A 19,024-nucleotide genomic window follows, 5' to 3' on the forward strand; every position below is an offset into this window, starting at 1 on the left:
GGGTACATGAGCAAAACGTGCAGGTTTGTTACATATGTATACATGTGCCATGTTGGTGTGCTGCACCCATTAACTCATCATTTACATTAGGTATATCTCCAAATGCTATGCCTTCCCCCTCCCCCGACCCCACAACAGGCCCCAGTGTGTGATGTTCCCTGTCCTGTGTCCAAGTATTCTCATTGTTCAATTCCGACTTACGAGTGACAACATGCGGTGTTTGGTTTTCTCTCCTTGCGACACTTTGCTGAGAATGATGGTTTCCAGCTTCATCCATGTCCCTACAAAGGACATGAACTCATCATTTTTTATGGCTGCATAGTATTCCATGGTGTATATGTGCCACATTTTCTTAATCCAGTCTATCATTGTTGAACATTTGCTATTCCAGGTCTTTGCTATTGTTAATAGTGTTGCAATAAACATATGTGTGCATGTGGCTTTATAGCAGCATGATTTATAATCCTTTGGGTATATACCCAGTAATGGGATGGCTGGGTCAAATGGTATTTCTAGTTCTAGATCCTTGGGAATCACCACACTGTCTTTGCAGAATGGTTGTACTAATTTACAGTCCCACCAACAGTGTAAAAGTGTTCCTATTTCGCCACATCCTCTCCAACACCTGTTGTTTCCTGACTTTTTAATGATCACCATTCTAACTGGTGTGAGATGATATCTCACTGTGGTTTTGATTTCCATTTCTCTGATGGAGAGTGATGATGAGCATTTTTCCATGTGTCTGTTGGCTACATAAATGTCTTCTTTTGAGAAGTGTCTGTTCATATCCTTTGCCCACTCTGTGATGGGGGTTTTTTTTTCTTATAAATTTGTTGGAGTTCTTTGTAGATTCTGGATATTAGCCCTTTGTCAGATGAGTAGATTGCAAACATTTTCTCCCATTCTGTAGGCTGCCTCTTCACTCTGATGGTAGTTTCTTTTGCTGTGCAGAAGCTCTTTAGTTTAATTAGATACCATTTGTCAATTTTGGCTTTTGTTGCCATTGCTTTTGGTGTTTTACACATGAAGTCCTTGCCCATGCCTATGTCCTGAGTGGTATTGCCTAGTTTTCTTCTAGGGTTTTTATGGTTTTAGGCCTAACATTTAAGTCTTTAACCCACCTTGAATTAACTTTTGTATAAGGTGTAAGGAAGGGATCCAGTTTCAGCTTTCTACATATGGCTAGTCAGTTTTCCCAGCACCATTTGTTAAATAGGGAATCCTTTCCCCATTTCTTGCTTTTGTCAGATTTGTCAAAGATCAGATGGTTGTAGATGTGTGGTATTATTTCTGAGGGCTCTGTTCTGTTCCACTGGTCTACATCTCTGTTTTGGTACCAGCACCATGCTGTTTTGGTTACTGTAGCCTTGTAGTATAGTTTGAAGTCAGGTAGCATGATGCCTCCAGCTTTGTTCTTTTGGCTTAGGATTGACTTGGCAATGTGGGCTCTTTTTTGGTTCCATATGAACTTTAAAGTAGTTTTTTCCAATTCTGTGAAGAAAGTCGTTGGTAGCTTGATGGGGATGGCATTTAATCTATAAATTACCTGGGGCAGTATGGCCATTTTCACGATATTGATTCTTCTTATCCATGAGCATGGAATGTTCTTCCATTTGTTTTGTCACCACCAGGCCTGCCCTACAAGAGCTCCTGAAGGAAGCACTAAACATGGAAAGGAACAACCAGTACCAGCCACTGCAAAAACATACCAAATTGTAAAGACCATAGATGGTAGGAAGAAACTGCATCAACTAACGAGCAAAATAATCAGCTAACATCATAATGACAGGATCAAATTCACACATAACAATATTAACCTTAAATGTAAATGGGCTAAATGCTCCAATTAAAAGACACAGACTGGCAAATTGGATAAAGAGTCAAGACCCATCTGTGCGCTGTATTCAGGAGACCCATCTCACGTGCAGAGATACACATAGGCTCAAAATAAAGGGATGGAGGAAGATCTACCAAGCAAATGGAAAACAAAAAAAGGCAGGGGTTACAATCCTAGTCTCTCATAAAACAGACTTTAAACCAACAAAGATCAAAAGAGACAAAGAAGGCGATTACATAATGGTAAAGGGATTAATTCAACAAGAACAGTTAACTATCCTAAATATATATGCACCCAATACAGGAGCACCCACATTCATAAAGCAAGTCCTTAGAGACCTACACAGAAACTTAGACTCCCACACAATAATAATGGGAGACTTTAATACCCCACTGTCAACATTTGACAGATCAATGAGACAGAAAGTTAACAAGGATATCCTGGAATTAAATTCAGCTCTGCACCAAGCGGACGTAATAGACATCTACAGAAGCCTCCACCCCAAATAAACAGAATATACATTCTTCTCAGCACCACATCGCACCTATTCCAAAATTGACCACATAGTTGAAAGTAAAGCACTCCTCAGCCAACGTAAAAGAACAGAAAGTATAACAAACTGTCTCTCAGACCACAGTGCAATCAAACTAGAACTCAAGATTAAGAAACTCACTCAAAACCGCTCAACTACATGGAAACTGAACAACCTGCTCCTGAATGACTACTGGGTACACAACAAAATGAAGGCAGAAATAAAGATGTTCTTTGAAACCAATGAGAACAAAGACACAGAATATCTGGGACACATTTAAAGCAGTGTGTAGAGGCAAATTTATAGCACTAAATGCCCACAAGAGAAAGCAGGAAAGATCTAAAATTGACACCCTAACATCACAATTAAAAGAACTAGAGAAGCAAGAGCAAACACATTCAAAAGCTAGCAGAAGGCAAGAAATAACTAAGATCAGAGCAGAACTGAAGGAGGTAGAGACACAAAAAGCCCTTCAAAAAATCAATGAATCCAGGAGCTGGTTTTTTGAAAAGATCAACAAAATTGATAGACTGCTAGCAAGACTAATAAAGAAAAAAAGAGAGAAGAATCAAATAGATTTAACAAAAAATGATAAAGGGGATATCACCACCGATCCCACAGAAATACAAACTAACATCAGAGAATACTATAAACACCTCTATGCAAATAAACTAGAAAATCTAGAAGAAATGGATAAATTCCTCAACACATACACCCACCAAGACTAAATCAGGAAGAAGTTGAATCTCTGCATAGACCAATAACAGGCTCTGAAATTGAGGCAATAATTAATAGCTTACCAACCAAAAAAAGTCCAGGACCAGATGGATTCACAGCCGAATTCTATCAGAGGTACAAGGAGGAACTGGTACCATTCCTTCTGAAACTATTCCAATCAATAGAAAAAGAGGGACTCCTTCCTAACTCATTTTATGAGGCCAGCATAATCCTGATACCAAAGCCTGGCAAAGACACAACAAAAAAAGAGAATTTTAGACCAATATCCCTGATGAACATCGATGCAAAAATCCTCAATAAAATACTGGCAAACCAAATCCAGCAGCACATCAAAAAGCTTATCCACTATGATCAAGTGGGCTTCCTCCCTGGGATGCAAGGCTGGTTCAACATATGAAAAATCAATAAATGTAATCCAGTATATAAACAGAACCAAAGACAAAAACCACATGATTATCTCAATAGATGCAGAAGAGGTCTCTGACAAAATTCAACAGTGCATCATGCTAAAAACTCTCAATAAATTAGGTATTGGTATTGGCGGGACGTATCTCAAAATAATAAGAGCTATCTATGACAAACCCACAGCCAATATCATACTGAATGGGCAAAAACTGGAAGCATTCCCTTTGAAAACTGGCACAAGACAGGGATGCCCTCTCTCACCACTCCTATTCAACATAGTGTTGGAAGTTCTGGCCAGGGCAATCAGGCAGGAGAAAGAAATAAAGGGTATTCAATTAGGAAAAGACGAAATCAAATTGTCCCTGTTTGCAGATGACATGATTGTATATCTAGAAAACCCCATCATCTCAGCCCAAAATCTCCTTAAGCTAATAAGCAACTTTGGCAAAGTCTCAGGATACAAAATCAATGTGCAAAATTCACAAGCATTCTTATACACCAATAACAGACAATCAGAGAGCCAAATCATGAGTGAACTCCCATTCACAATTGCTTCAAAGAGAATAAAATACCTAGGAATCCAACTTACAAGGGATGTGAAGGACCTCTTCAAGGAGAACTACAAACCACTGCTCAACGAAATAAAAGAGGACACAAACAAATGTATCTCAACTTTTAATTGTATTGACAATATATTTGACAGCAGAAATTCTTAATTTTTATGAAGTACACTTTAATGATTTTTTCTTATCGATTGTGCCTTTGATGTTGCATCTAAAATATCAGCACTAAACCCAAGATCATCTAGATTTTCTTCTATATTATCTTATAGAAGTTTTATAGTTCATATTTTATTTTATTTATTTTTATACTTTTGAGACTGAGTTTTGTTCTGTCACCCAGGCTGTAGTGCAATGGCGTGATCTCAACTCACTACATCCTCTGCCTCCCTGTTTCAAGTGATTCTCCTGCCTCAGCCTCCCAAGTAGCTGGGATTACAGGTGTGTACCACCACACCCAGTCAGTTTTTGTATTTTTAGTAGAGATGAGGTTTCACCATATTGCCCAGGCTGGTTTTGAGCTCCTGACCTCAGGTGAGTTACCCACCTCAGCCTCCCAAAATGCTGGGGTTACAGGCATAAGCCACCATGCCCAGCCTAATTTTGTATTTTACATTTAGGTCTGTGATCCATTTTGAGTTAGTTTTAGTGAAGAATGCAAGGTCTGTTCCTAGATTCTTTTTTTTTAGGGGGGGGAGCATGTTGTTCCAATGCCATTTGTTAAAAAGAATACCTTTTCTTCACTGCATTGCCTTTGCTCTTGTGTCAAATATTAGTTGATTGTATTTATGTGGGTTTATTCCTGGTCTCTCTCTTTCGTTCCATTGCTTTATTTGTCTGGTCTTTTGCCAACACTATACTGTGTAAATATAGTAAGGCACAAGGTCAGGTAGTTTTACTCTCTGACTTTGTCATTATTGAGTTTGCTATTCTGGGCCTTTCGTTTGCTATCAAATAGGTTTATTGCTATCCACAAAATAAAATACTAGGATTTTGATTGCAGTTACATTGAATCTATAGATCAAGTTGAGAAGAACTGACATCTTGGCAATATTCAAATTCTGATGAACATGGCATACCTCTCCATTTATCTAATTTTTTATCACTTTCATCATAAATTTCTAGTTTTCTTCATTAAGCTCTTATATATATATATTGTTAGATTTACACCAAATGTAAATGATAACTTGTTTGTAATTTAAAATTCCACTTGTTCATTGTTGCTATATAAGAAATTGACTGACTTTTATACATCAACCTTGTATCTTGCAACCTTGTCATAATTGTTTTTTAGCATCAGGTTTTTGCGTTTGGGTCAATTAGTTCAGATTTTCTACAGAGATGTTCATATTATCTGCTAGCAAAGCCTTATTTCTTGTTTCTCAATCAGTATACATTTTTATTTCCTTTTCTTATTGCATAAGCTAGGATTTTCAGTAAAATGTTATAAAGGAGTGGTGAGTGGGAACATTTTTTTCTCATACCTGATCTTAGTGAGAAATCTTGTAGGTTCTCACCATTAAGCATGATGTTAGCTGTTAGGTATTTTTGTAGATATTCCTTAATAAATTGAAAAAGTTCCCTTCTATTCCTAGCTTCCTGACAGTTTTAATCATAAAGGGTATTGAATTTTGTCAAATATTTTTTCTTCATGTGTTAATATGATAATGTGATTTTTCTTTAGCCTACTGATGTGATATAAATTGAATATATTAATTGATTTTTGAAATGTTAAGCCAGCCTTGCATACCTGGGATAGATAAATCCTACTTAATATGTTATTCTTTTAATATATAGTTGGATTTGATTTGATAATACTTTGCTGAGGATGTTTTATGTTAATAAAATAAATTAGTATGTAGTTTTCTGGCAATATCTTTGTCTGGTTTTGGTAGGAGGGTGACACTAGCCTCATAGAATGAGTTAGGAAGTATTCCCTCTGCTTCTATTTTCTGAAAGAGATGGTAGAGTATTGGTATAATTTCTTGCTTAAATATTGGTAGACTTCACCAGTAAACCCATTTAAATCTGGTGCTTTCTGTTCTTAAAGGTTATTTATTATTGATTTGTTTTCTTTTATAGATATAGGCCTATTTAGATTGTCTATTCTTGTATGAGTTTTGCCAAACTGTGTCTTTCAAAGAATCTGGCCATTTCATCTAGGTTATTAAATTTACAAGCATAATATTTTTCATAATGTTCCTTTATTAATTTATAACATTTATTAGACCTGTAATAATGTTCCCTCCTTCATTTCTGATATTAATAATTTGTATCCTCCCTCTTTTTTTCTTAGTCTAGCTAGAGGCTAGTTGATTTTATAGTTTTTTCAAGAATAAACTTTTGGTTTCATTGATTTTTCTGTATTAATTTTATTTGTTACTTCATTGATTTCTGCTGTAATACTTTTTATTGCAATACTTCATTTCTTCTCCTTTATAACTAATAAGAAAAAAATTGATAATAAAACAAGAAGAAATTGGCAAATCCACAATCATAGTGGAAGATTTCATACACTTCTCTCAAAAAACAACTAAACCAATGGAACTAACCCTAAAATAAGGATCTAGGAGAGTTGAACAACAAAACAACAGCAATATAGAATTATGCCTCCAAAAAAGGGAAAGCATATGTTATATCTACATAAGAGAAACCATATATTATATATACAAAATGCTTATCATCATTTTTTGCCCTAATGGACATATTAACAAATACCAAATGACAACAACAAAGAAAACAGGCCAAACACATTCAACATAATGGAAAACAATGGAAATCAACAACATAAATTGAGCTGAAATTCAAACCAAATCATACTTCCTGTACTCATTTCCCAGGGCTTCTATAACAAATTACCACAAACTAGGTGACTTCACAAAACAGAAATTTATTCTCTTACTATTCTAGAGCCTAGAAGTTTAAAATCAAGCTTTCTGCAATGCTGTGTTCCTTCTGAAGATGAGGGAAGAACTTTCTTGCTCCTTCTGTTTCTGGTAGCTCTAGGCATTCCATGGCTTGTGGTAGGATAACTCCAAACTCCGCTTCTGCTTTCACATAGCCTTTTCCTCTTGTCGCTTCATTTCTCCTCTCTGTGTCTCTCAAAAGGAATCTTGACATTGTATTTAGGGCTTATCCAGATAATACAGTATGATTTACCTTAAGATCTTTAATTTTATTTGCAAAGATCCTTTTTCAAAAAAATATCACATTCACAGTTTCTAAGAATTAGGACATGGACATATCTTTTTGGGTGCCACCACTGAAATCACCATGTTCTCATTACCAGCACCTTCCTTTTATTTTGTCTTTTAAAAGCCCCATCCACATTCATTTGGTGAATGCAAATGAGCAGAATAAGCTCCAGCATACAAAGATAAGCTTCAATAACATGTCACCTCTCACATCTAGCCAACTACCTTAACAGATTGTCAGTCTTGTTCATAGTCACTCAATGCATAGGCCTCAATTATTGTACAATCTGTGGCCCAAGTGATTCAGAAATATTGTCTGCCTCTCATGTCCACAAAAAAGTACTAACTTTAGCCCATGAGCTATGAACAAAATGAAAGTTGCCATTTAGGCTAGCCATTAGAAAACACTGCATTATATCTTTTCACCAGATTACCCAGGTGGCATTTTCAAGGAAAACTTGGAAATTAGTTTAAGTCCAACTCTCATTTTCAGAAAAAAAAAATTCCAGTCATTTATTTCAGAATTGCCCATCACTCATGCAGAAATCAGAGAGGATTAGCTAAGCATTATTTTCTTCTCCTAAAATGCCCTTGAAAAAAATAATTATATCCTTTTTTTTTTTTTTGCACAGTAACCTAGTTCCTGATTCCTTTCCTTTTGACAACCACTTCTCCCTTTCTTCACTTCTCCCTGGTTTAAACCATAATCTCCCATGGCAAGATTTGTTTTTGTAAGACATAAAGTAATAGGGCAACCCCATTTGCTGCAAACCCTCAGCTTAACCACTGTTGGGTCCTCTACCTTGCACAGAAATGTGTTAGAAGATTTAAAGTTATACCAATAGCGTCTTTTGCTGAAACATCCCCTTCAGCCAGGACCTAAGAATTCAACCCAAACTCTGGTAGCACAGGATTTGGTAACACAAAAGAAACATTTTAAGAAATAAGAAAGTCAAAGAGTTGTGTTATAGCATTAATCCCACCCTCTGTTTCCCACCCTAAGAAACTTTCCAAGGAGACCCCCTCCCACTTTTTTCATTTTCACATATTTATCAGATTGTGCAAGCCAACACATTTCTCTTTCTCCATATTTTTGGCATTAAATATCTTAACTTCACATTTAAAGTTTCTATAAACCCACCACTCTGAGGTGATAAGCAATGTGATATTTACAAGCAATGTTGCCTCTTCTTAGACCATCCCTGAGTATTAGTCACTGTGAAATGGGTGTCTTAATCCAAGTAAGTAAAAATGAATGCTCCAGAGTGAAATGCCACGTTTTTCCAATCTAATCCTTTAATAATATTTTATCTCCATCAATTTTCTATTTTTCTATTTCTCAATCTACTTATTTAAAATTTGAATTTTCCTTGTTGTAGCAGTAGAAACATCACATTGAAATAACATTGAAGACGGACTTATTTATTCTGGAAATATCTTTAATGTGCCTTTTCAGTTCTGTAGATATAAAACAATGTCAAAGATATTCTGAAAGAGAAAGCATATCAAGACATTCCTTGCCTTTGAAAAAGCATGGGAAGGCCAGGCACAGTGACTCATACCTGGAATCCCCGCACTTTGGGAAGTCAAGGCAGGAGAATTGTTTCATCTCAGGAGTTCAAGAACAGCTTGGGCAACATAGGGAGATCTCAGCTCTACTTAAAAAAAAAAAAGAAAGAAAGAAAGAAAAAGAAAAGGCATAGGATTACCTATGGTAGTGAAAAAAAATGAGACAAATCCCTTTTCCTCTACATCTCTGTGTATATGCACCTTTATCTGGGATTACTTTCAAATGATATAGTTGAGGCCTGTTCCCTTTGAGGTCCAATGCTTTAGAACATTTCTAAGGGAAGATAGCAAAACAGGACAAAAGCTCTCTCCACTTCCCCAGAGAAACTTATTATAAGAAAGAAATAAATCTGTCTGGTCCTCTGGATGCAGTTCTAGGTTATGGTCTTCTATAGATGACAGCTTCTTACAAGGACTCTAGATCCCTTTGGAACTTATTACAACTAACTTATGCTGTATAACTATTAGGGTAAATGACTGTGTATTTGTTGTGTATAGGGCAAAGGAGCCGAGTCTACCTTGTTGTGTGACATGACTGGGTTTCATTTTGTATGTATGTGTTCGTGTGCCATGAAGCTAAAGGATTGTACAACCCATGTTTTTGTGTTATAATCAATAAATGAGCAAAAGGAGAGAAGACTTGCCTGCAGACAGGAAGTGCTGAAAACTTGTTCAAGAAAAATTTGAATAGATTGAATGAAGACAAATTATGCAGAACCAAAGGAAGAGAAGAGAAAGTTTCAGATTGATGAGGCAGCAACTGAAGACAGCAAAGTTTGTTAAAGTGTATAATACACCATTAAGGTGTGTTTAGGAAAGATTGTCTTTGGTGCGACACAAAGATTCTTGAGAAAAGAAGATAAATTACTTAATTTCTGTGCACCTTAACGTTCTTATCTGTAAAATATGGTGAGTAATAATAGCCACCACATTCATAAGGTTTTGGTGAGAAATAAGTGAATTAATATATTTAGATCACACAGTAAAGTGTTCAATAATGTTATCAGTACCACCCACAACCATCTGCACCATCCTAACCAAAACCATAATTTTTGGGCTTTCCAAAAAAGTACGTGGTAAAGGAAAAGATACCTAAAACAAAGAAATAGATGTTTATTTCTAACATCTATTTTTATGCTTTTTAACATGTTTTTGCTCCTTAAAAATTTTTTTTTAACATGTTTATGCTCCTTAAAATTTTTCATAGGTGATGCTGCCAATTTTTATATCGTGGCTGGAGCAGGAGGTGTTAGACAGGACAGCATGGTGATGTGAGCTGCAATTTGTTTGAAACAGATGAATTTTCACATAGACCTATGTTCACATGTATGCATGGAAATACAGTCTGAAATTAAATTATATTTAATTACCTATCGTAAGGCATGTTATTCATATCTCTTTTCTCTGACAGTGTCCTAGAGATTTATTTTTTTTCCTTTAAAATGTAAAGGTGTCTGAAAATACAATCTAAGTCACTATTAATAGATCATTTTAATTCTTATTTCCTCCTATGATTTTGCATTCACATAACATATCACTTAACTGAGATACAAAAAAGTTGGGAATTAATCTTAAAATAAAAAATGAATGAACCTGGAGTTTTCATTGTGCTAAATCTAAATAATATTCAGATACTCAGATGGACATCTTGTGTGTGTGTGTGTGTTTGTCTGTATCTGTGTGTCTGTGTGTGTGTATACAACGCTCTTCTTTCCTTAAATTATAACACTAATGTTACTTTTCCATAAAATACTTCATATGTAAAGAAATACTTAAAATTATTCTATGTTATTTGTTTTTGTAGCAGATGTTATGGAGATTTTCCTTTTTTTCTACATATTCATTTTCTTACATTAATAAAATGTCTCTCCCTCAATTTTATCCAAATTATTTATTTAAAAATTAATATATTTTGCTTTTGTAATTGGTTAGTGTAAATTAACAGAAATTCAAAAACATTAGCATATTTCCATATTCTTCATTATTATTAACCGCACAGCATAAATATAATGGAATAATGCATTTTTAGGAGCACAGAAATTAGCCCTACCAGCCAATACCATTCTTCAGTCAAGCTCAACAGACCTTATTACCTAGATTTGTCTCTGTACCTTGAGGCATATTATAAGCCACATGAGCAGATGATTGAATAGGAAAAAAAAATCTCCATTAAGAAAAAAATTGAGATTTTTGATTCGACTCCCTGTCCATTAGTGACATAAAGTGCTGACAAGCAGAACAAACAGTGAGCAATGTAATGTCAAGGCCTCCGGTGAAATGAAGTTTCATAACTTCACTAGAGTTGATGGATGGGTAATAATGACATTTTCAAGTGTAAGAATATACTCTATTAGGAACATCATATAATTTTTCTGCACAAAGTAGTTGTTACAGCTTGGTTGCTCAGGGAAGATGACTCTATAGAGCAAGAAAACAGTCTTGCACTTATAAATATTTAATCAGGTTAATATTCTGGTGTTCTTTACCATGCCAAAGAACGTCACTTATTTAAAGCATAATAGTTTAGAATAGTATCGTCTTAGACAGTGAAAAGATGATAGAGAATTCTACAATATCAAATACTCAAACATTTGACATTAACAACATTGTAAATCTGACATGAACAATTTAGCAATTTACAGGGAAACTTTGCAAAAATGCATTATTGAGGGTGTTATCTGAATAGTAAATAATGCTTTATGGCTTTGTAAAATGCAATCTACCTTACTCTTTATAGATTATATCAAATATATAAATACCATCTTTCAACCAGTCAGTTGAGAAGGAACTGTATATTGCTAATGTATGTCTTATCCAAAACAGAAGAACAAAGAAACAAACAGGTTATAGTAACACGAAGAAAAAATTGCATGATTTTACCAGCTATATGTTCGTGTTTACACCATTTAGGCTTCAAGGATAAATCAGGGAATCTTGTTCTTTTAGAAAGCAAGGAAGTCTTGCTGCATCGAAACTCACCTCAGGGTACACAGAATCACAATTTTTAGAAACTATTTCTAAAAAGCATAGAATATCTATGTTTGAATGTTACATGGCTATTCAGAACTTTCTGGAATTATAATTTTCAGTAAGCAGATAGACATTTCAATAATATTTGCATTAAAAAACCATTCAATTGGGAATTTTCATTACAGTTTTAATGACACTATTCAGGGCAAGAATTTTATGAATAAAATCTGAAAACAAAAGCAAAAATAGACAAATGGGATGACATCAAACTAAAAAGCAGTGTGCAGAAAAAAAAAAGAATCAACAGAGAGAAGAGACAACCTACAGAAAAGGAGCAAATATTCTCAAACTATGCATTTGACAAGAGGTTATACTAATGCAATAATATCCAGAATATATAAGCAACTTAACTCAATAGCAAAATAATAACACAAATAATAATCTAATTAAAATGGATTATCTAGGTGCGTAAGATCTGAATAGATAGTTCTCAAAAGAAGATACACAAATGGCCAACAGGTATATGGAAAAATATTTGACATCACTAATCATCAGAGAAATGCAAAACAAAACCACAATTAAATATCACCTCACTCCAGATAAAGTGGCTATTACTAAAAAGACAAAAAATAACAAATACTGATGAGGATGTGAAGAAAGGAAAACTCTTATACACTGTTGACTGGAATGTAAATTAATACAGCCATTATGGACAACAATATGGAGATTTGTCAATAAATTAAAAATAGAACTACCTTATGATCCAACAATTCCATTACTGGATACATATCCAAAATAAATGAAATCAGTAAGTCGAAGAGATATCTGCACTCCCACGTTTACTGCAGTACTATTCACAATAGCCAAGATGTGGAATCAACCTTTGTGTCCATCAATGGATAAATAGATTAAAAATGTACCATAAAAAAGAACAAAATATTTTCATTTGCAACAAGATGAATGAACCTAGAGCAGTGGTCTCCAACATTTTTGGCACCAAGGACCAGTTTCGTGAAAGACAATTTTTCCATGAGGTCGGGGAGCGGGGCGGACAGTTTCATGATGAAGCTGTTCTACCTCAGATTATCAGGCATTAGTTACATTCTCATAAGGAGTACACAACCTAGATCCCTCACATGTGCAGTTCACAATAGGGTTCCTGCTCCTATGAGAACCTAATGCCTCTGCTGATCTGACAGGAGGCAGAGCTCAGGAGGTAATGTTCCCTTGCCCTCTGTTCATCTCCTGCTGTGTGGCCCCTAACAGACCACAACCAGTAGCAGTCTGCGTCCCAGCAGTTGGGGTACCCCTGACCTAGAGGACATTACGTTAAATGAAATGAGCTAAACATAGAAGGACAAAAAACAACATGTCTCCCTCATATGTAAAAAAGTTGATCTCATAGAAGTAAAGAGTAGAATAGTTGTTACCAGAGGCTAGGAAGAGTAGGGAGAAGAGAAGGATGTGGAGAGATTGGTACAAAGTTACAGTCAGATAGAACAGAAAACTCTGTTATTCTCTTGCACTGTAGGGTGACTATAGTCAATTATAATGTTCAGTATACTTTTAAAAAGCTAGAAGGGAGGATTTTGAGTGTTTTCACCACAAAGAAATGACAAATGTTTAAGATGATAAATATGCTAATTATCCTGATTGGATCATTATGCAATGTATATATGTATCAAAACGTCACAGTGTACCTCATAAATATGTACAACTGTATGTCAATTAAAAACAAAATAAAACTTTTTAAAAAGTGAAACTCTCAGAAGATATTAGGTAACATGCCATATATTTTAGAAGCTATATAACTCAGTCAAGTCTTACTGCCGCAAAATAGCATTTTTCTAATTTATAAACTTTTATCTTCTAAAAAATGTTTTATTTAACCTTAAAATTGAAAGAATATTTTTGTGGATGTTTTTCTAGAGTTGAGGTTGCTCAATCACTCCTTTAGTCTTAAGCTAAGGAAAAATAAAGGTCATTCAAAGATTTTAAATTACTTTTTCCTTCCTTCTTTCTTTCTTTCCTTTCATATTTCCCTATTCGCTTTCTTTATTTTTTCTTTCATCTTTGATTATTGCTTTCTATCATAGGTACAACATTCATTAAATAATGCCCTCATTACATTTGAAATGAGGGGGAAAAAGCTATCAATGATACCTTTGAGTTTTACATGCATTATTCTATTCTGTATTTACAAATGGTAGCTTCATATTAAGGTTTGGGATCTTCTGTAATTTAAATGTTCATTATATATTGATCCAATAATTTTGTATAACCCTTGTATCTATTTTTCTCTATTACAGAGCATGCCAACAATGGAGCATTTCTCAGCGTGAACAATATTCTCAGGAGGAATTGAGGGCTGGAATTGCCAGGAGTGTTGCAGGCAAAGCTTTCATTGAAAGGGAAATGAAGCCAAACAGCTCCATTGCCTAAGTAAATTAATTGATTTAGGATATGAGAAAGAAAAGAAAGGGAAAATTCTGTTAATACCGACTATTTAACTCCATCTTGAAGAGATGGTTTGAGGCAGCAAGTGTTTGAGAGTTTCCATCATAGGTGTTCTTCTCGTTCTTATCTCTACCCAGAGTGATTAGTGTTAACTGCTCTGGGGTATGCAACTGGTTTCTCCCTGCTCAGGCCATCACGTATGTTTACAGTTTTTGTGGCTGAAACATCAAACTCTGTTCCTTAGCAGGCCCCCTGGACTAACTTCTTGGTGATATCTGTAGCACTTCTGTAGAAACAGCAAATTGAATCTAGAGTTAATTTTTGAAATGATATGAAAATAAAAAGTACACCTTGGAGAAATCTATCTTCTAAAAATCTACTGGTATTGACCACATGTCTGTTGATGTCTCTTTCACTATCAGCTGTTTTCCTATGCCAACTATAAAACACCTTTAAACGCTTTAAGAGCTATTCAGCAGTTGAAATTGCAGGACATTACATGACACTTGTGAAAATCTCTATTTTGTGAAAAGTTAGGTGTAAAATATAATCTTCCAGAACTGTTTGATAGATATCTCAGTATATATAGGCATAAGACTTTGAAATTCCTCATTCAAATATTCAGTTCATTATGAGAAAAAAAAGTTAAACATTTTTCTACATGAGAGAGAGCATGCTGAGATGTATGTAGATACAATTCTGTATTTATCAAAATAAAATATCATATCGGTCTAAACTCTAAGTTGCACTTAAAGAGAGTAAATTCAAACCTTCTCAAAGGGAAAATGGAAAATAACAGCTCACATAATTAAAAAGTCCAGGGGTATGTATCTGGCTCAGCTCACTAAAGGTGCTCATTGGATATCTCTCTCTCATGCTTTCTTTTTGAAACATCTTCCAGGACTTACAGAGTTTCCTTTGTTTGGTGTTTTATAGTAAGTTATAATTGTTTACTATACAGATGCTAAGGTTTTCATGTTTTCTTATATAAAAACATTCCTATGGCTTAAAAGTAAAAAAAATATGAAAATTACTCAGAGAACTCTCACTTGCACCACTGTATTCTTCTACGAGTTCCAATCCATCATCCCCTTTCATCACCATGTTGACTGGTATTATCCACTTCCTTCAGATTTTCAGATTAATTTGCATAAAATGGCATAAAGTAGACTTTTGGAATTTTTTTTAGTTTCTGTATTTCAAATGTTATTATCTCCTTTTCTCATTGCTTGCTTTTGTTCCTCTATTTTTTTTGACTAGTGTAAATAGTAAGTGTCTCACTGATTTTTTTCAAAGAGCCAGCCTTTGTATTTATGCATTTTTTCTGTTTCTATGTTTTCAAATTCTTGACTCAGATTTTTAATTCATATGCATGCCTACTTCGTTCGCTTTGTCCTTTTTCTTTTTTTATTATACTTTAAGTTCTAGGGTACATGTGCACAACATTCAGGTTTGTTATATATGGTACATGTGCCATGTTGGTGTGCTGCACCCATTAACTCCTCATTTACATTAGGTATATCTCCTAATGCTATCCCTCCCCACTCCCAATAAATGGTGCTGGGAAAACTGGCTAGCCATATGTAGAAAGCTGAAACTGGATCCCCTCCTTACATGTTATACAAAAATTAATTCAAGATGGATTAAAGACTTAAGTGTTAGACCTAAAAACATAAAAACCCTAGAAGAAAACCTAGGCAATACCATTCAGGACATAAGCATGGACAAGGACTTCAGGTCTAAAACACCAAAAGCAATGGCAACAAAAGACAAAATTGACAAATGGGATCTAATTAAACTAAAGAGCTTCTGCACAGCAAAAGAAACTACCATCAGAATGAATAGGCAATGTAGAGAATGGGAGAAAATTTTTACAACCTACCCATCTGACAAAGGGCAAATATCCAGAATCTACAAAGAACTCAAACAAATTTACAAGAAAAAATCAAACAACCCCATCAAAAGGTGGGCAAAGGATATGAATGGACACTTCTCAAAAGAAGACATTTATGCAGCCAAAAGACACATGAAAAAATGCTCATCATCACTGGCCATCAGAGAAATGCAAATCAAAACCACAATGAGATACCATCTCACACCAGTTAGAATGGCGATCATTAAAAAGTCAAGAAACAACAGGTGCTGGAGAGGATGTGGAGAAATAGGAACACTTTTACACTGTTGGTGGGACTGTAAACTACTTCAAGCATTGTGGAAGACAGTGTGACGATTCCTCAAGGATCTAGAACTAGAAATACCATTTGACCCAGCCATCCCATTACTGAGTATATACCCAAAGGATTATAAATCATGCTGCTATAGACACATGCACATGTTATGTTTATTGCGGCACTGTTCACAATAGCAAAGACTTGGAACCAACCCAAATGTCCATCAATGACAGACTGGATTAAGAAAATGTGGCACATATACACATGGAGTACTATGCAGCCATAAAAAGGATGAGTTCATGTCCTTTGTAGAGACATGGAAGACGCTTTGTCCTTTTTCTAACTTTTTGAATTATATGTTTAATATGTTTATTTTGGGTCTTTTTCATCTTTATTAATATAATTACATAAACTTACTGATTTTTCTATGACCATTGCTCTAGATACTGCATAGATTTTGATATATAAGTAAGAAGGGCATGATAATTATGTTCTAGAAATTTTGTAAGCTAAGTTTGTACTTCTCCTTTGAACCAAAAAATGTTTAATGGAAAACTGTTTTTTAACTAACAGATGTAAGTATCTTTTTTATCTTGTTATTAATTTCTAGTTTTATTATATTACAATTAGACGGTTTTTGTATAATTTCCATATTACAGACCTTATTGAAGTTCTCTTTATTTCGTGGGAGGCACATAGGAAATTAAATAGAATATATTTTTACAATATTTCGTGAGAACTTGAACGCAGTGTACCTATTATCTTTCTGTTGCGGAACAATGTATGCATGTGTCTTCATAAAAAATCTTCTTTGCTATGTTACTTAGGTCTTTTGAGTGCTCAATTACTTTTATATACCTGTTGTATCTTCTAAGATTGACAGTTATTTCAAAGTCCTATCTTATGTTTCTGTTTTTCCTAGCATCTCCATTGGCTTCAATGTTATCAAGATGGCCACTGTGTGAATATATTTATAAATCTTAATTTTTCATTGTGAAATGTAGCCCTTTGTGCATTATAAAGAATTCTTCACCTTATGTAACGTTCTTTATGTTGAATTCATTCTGATAGATACCAAGATCACAAGCCCTGGTTACATTTTGTCTCATTTTCAGGTGACCTTGGCTCATTTCTTCATTTTCAGGCTTTGAAATCACTTTTTAAATACATAATTGTATAAGGCATACAACTGAATTTGGATTTGACCCAATTTGAAGGCTTTTCTTTAGTAGGTTTGTTAGGCCAATTATATGTATTATATAATGCATCTGCTTGTCCTCAAGTTTTGTTATCTTTTGTTTTATCATGTGATATTTATTGTGGCTCTTTCACTTTTTTTTGTAGTTTGTTTTTGCTTAATGTTTGTTTTAATTTTGCTGTAAATGCATTTAGTTTTGTTTTAATTTCTTCTGGTAATTATGAACGTTACTATTTTTATTTTAGTAGCTATTTTTATTCTAGTGTCCTTATAGAATGCTTTTTTCTTTACCTCTCTTCTTTACTTAGACCTCTATATGTTTTCTCAACTTTAAAGTACGTACTTTAATTTCCATCTTTTATCCCAAAGACAATAAAATATCTAATGCTTTTTTCACTTTTGTCTCTTTCTTCTTTTCCGATGTTTTTAGTTGCAATATTTCTATTTTGTTAGCCTCTATAACAAATAACATATTCTCCCACGTGTATATCCACATGTGTTTTAGTCTTAGGTTCTCAATTCAACATTATTTAATACTTATCACCCACTCTTTTGCTGCAGTTCCCTTAACTGTATCTTTGTTGGAGGAGGGTCATTCCTTATTGTGCTACTAGCTCTGCATATTTTGACATTTTGTTTGGGATATTTGTTGGATGAAAATCATATTATCTATTTGCTTTTATTTTTCTACTTCCCAGTAGCCCCTACTCTACCACTGGGTCTCAAATTTGTTTCTCGTATTGCCATCTAGGATTGAATCTTCCCTTGGGGGTAAATCCAAATTAATATTATTTATGTTATATTATTACTCAGATTCTGCTGCAGTCTTCTTCTGGTCAGTCCCTAAGAAGAAATGTTATTTTAAAGATTGTCTTTTTATTCTGTAAAATTCAGTCTTCCTTAACCTATAACACTCCTAACCTTAATATGAAAGTATCTGTTACAAAGACTTCCTTTTACCATAAAGTTTACAAAGATTTTAATTAACACAAGAAGAAAATAGAAAGCATTAAAACTGCAATTATTTAAATTCAAAGTTGTGTAAATATGGTTATTTTACAATATAAAATTTGATAATTTTAACAATAATTCATTTCCAAAGTACTCTCAGTGTTTCTGGCACCACCTGTTTACCTCAGGGAAGAAAAATCCACATTTTCTTTGTGTTTAAGTGGATACTACAATGATTTGAAGTGTGTCACAGGAGCCAGGCATGGTGGTAACAGCCTATAATCCTAGCTACTTGGGAGGCTGAGGTGGGAGAATTACTTAAACCAGGAGTTTGAGAACAGCCTGTGCAATATAGTGAGACCCTGTCTCTAAAAAAATAAAATAAAATAAAATGTGTGTCACAAAGACAACATTTTAATATCCCAATTTGTATTTACAAATG

General features: G+C 34.4%; 1 protein-coding gene across 1 annotated transcript in view; it reads right to left on the reverse strand.

The window, feature by feature from the left end:
* LOC134810336 (uncharacterized) overlaps positions 1-19,024 on the reverse strand; it is a 408,558-nt gene that overhangs the window by 306,550 nt on the left and 82,984 nt on the right. The gene's annotated exons all lie outside the window — the stretch shown is intronic.

Source organism: Pan troglodytes, chromosome 5 (genome assembly GCF_028858775.2).
Source record: "Pan troglodytes isolate AG18354 chromosome 5, NHGRI_mPanTro3-v2.0_pri, whole genome shotgun sequence".
Taxonomy (NCBI): Eukaryota; Metazoa; Chordata; class Mammalia; order Primates; family Hominidae; genus Pan; species Pan troglodytes.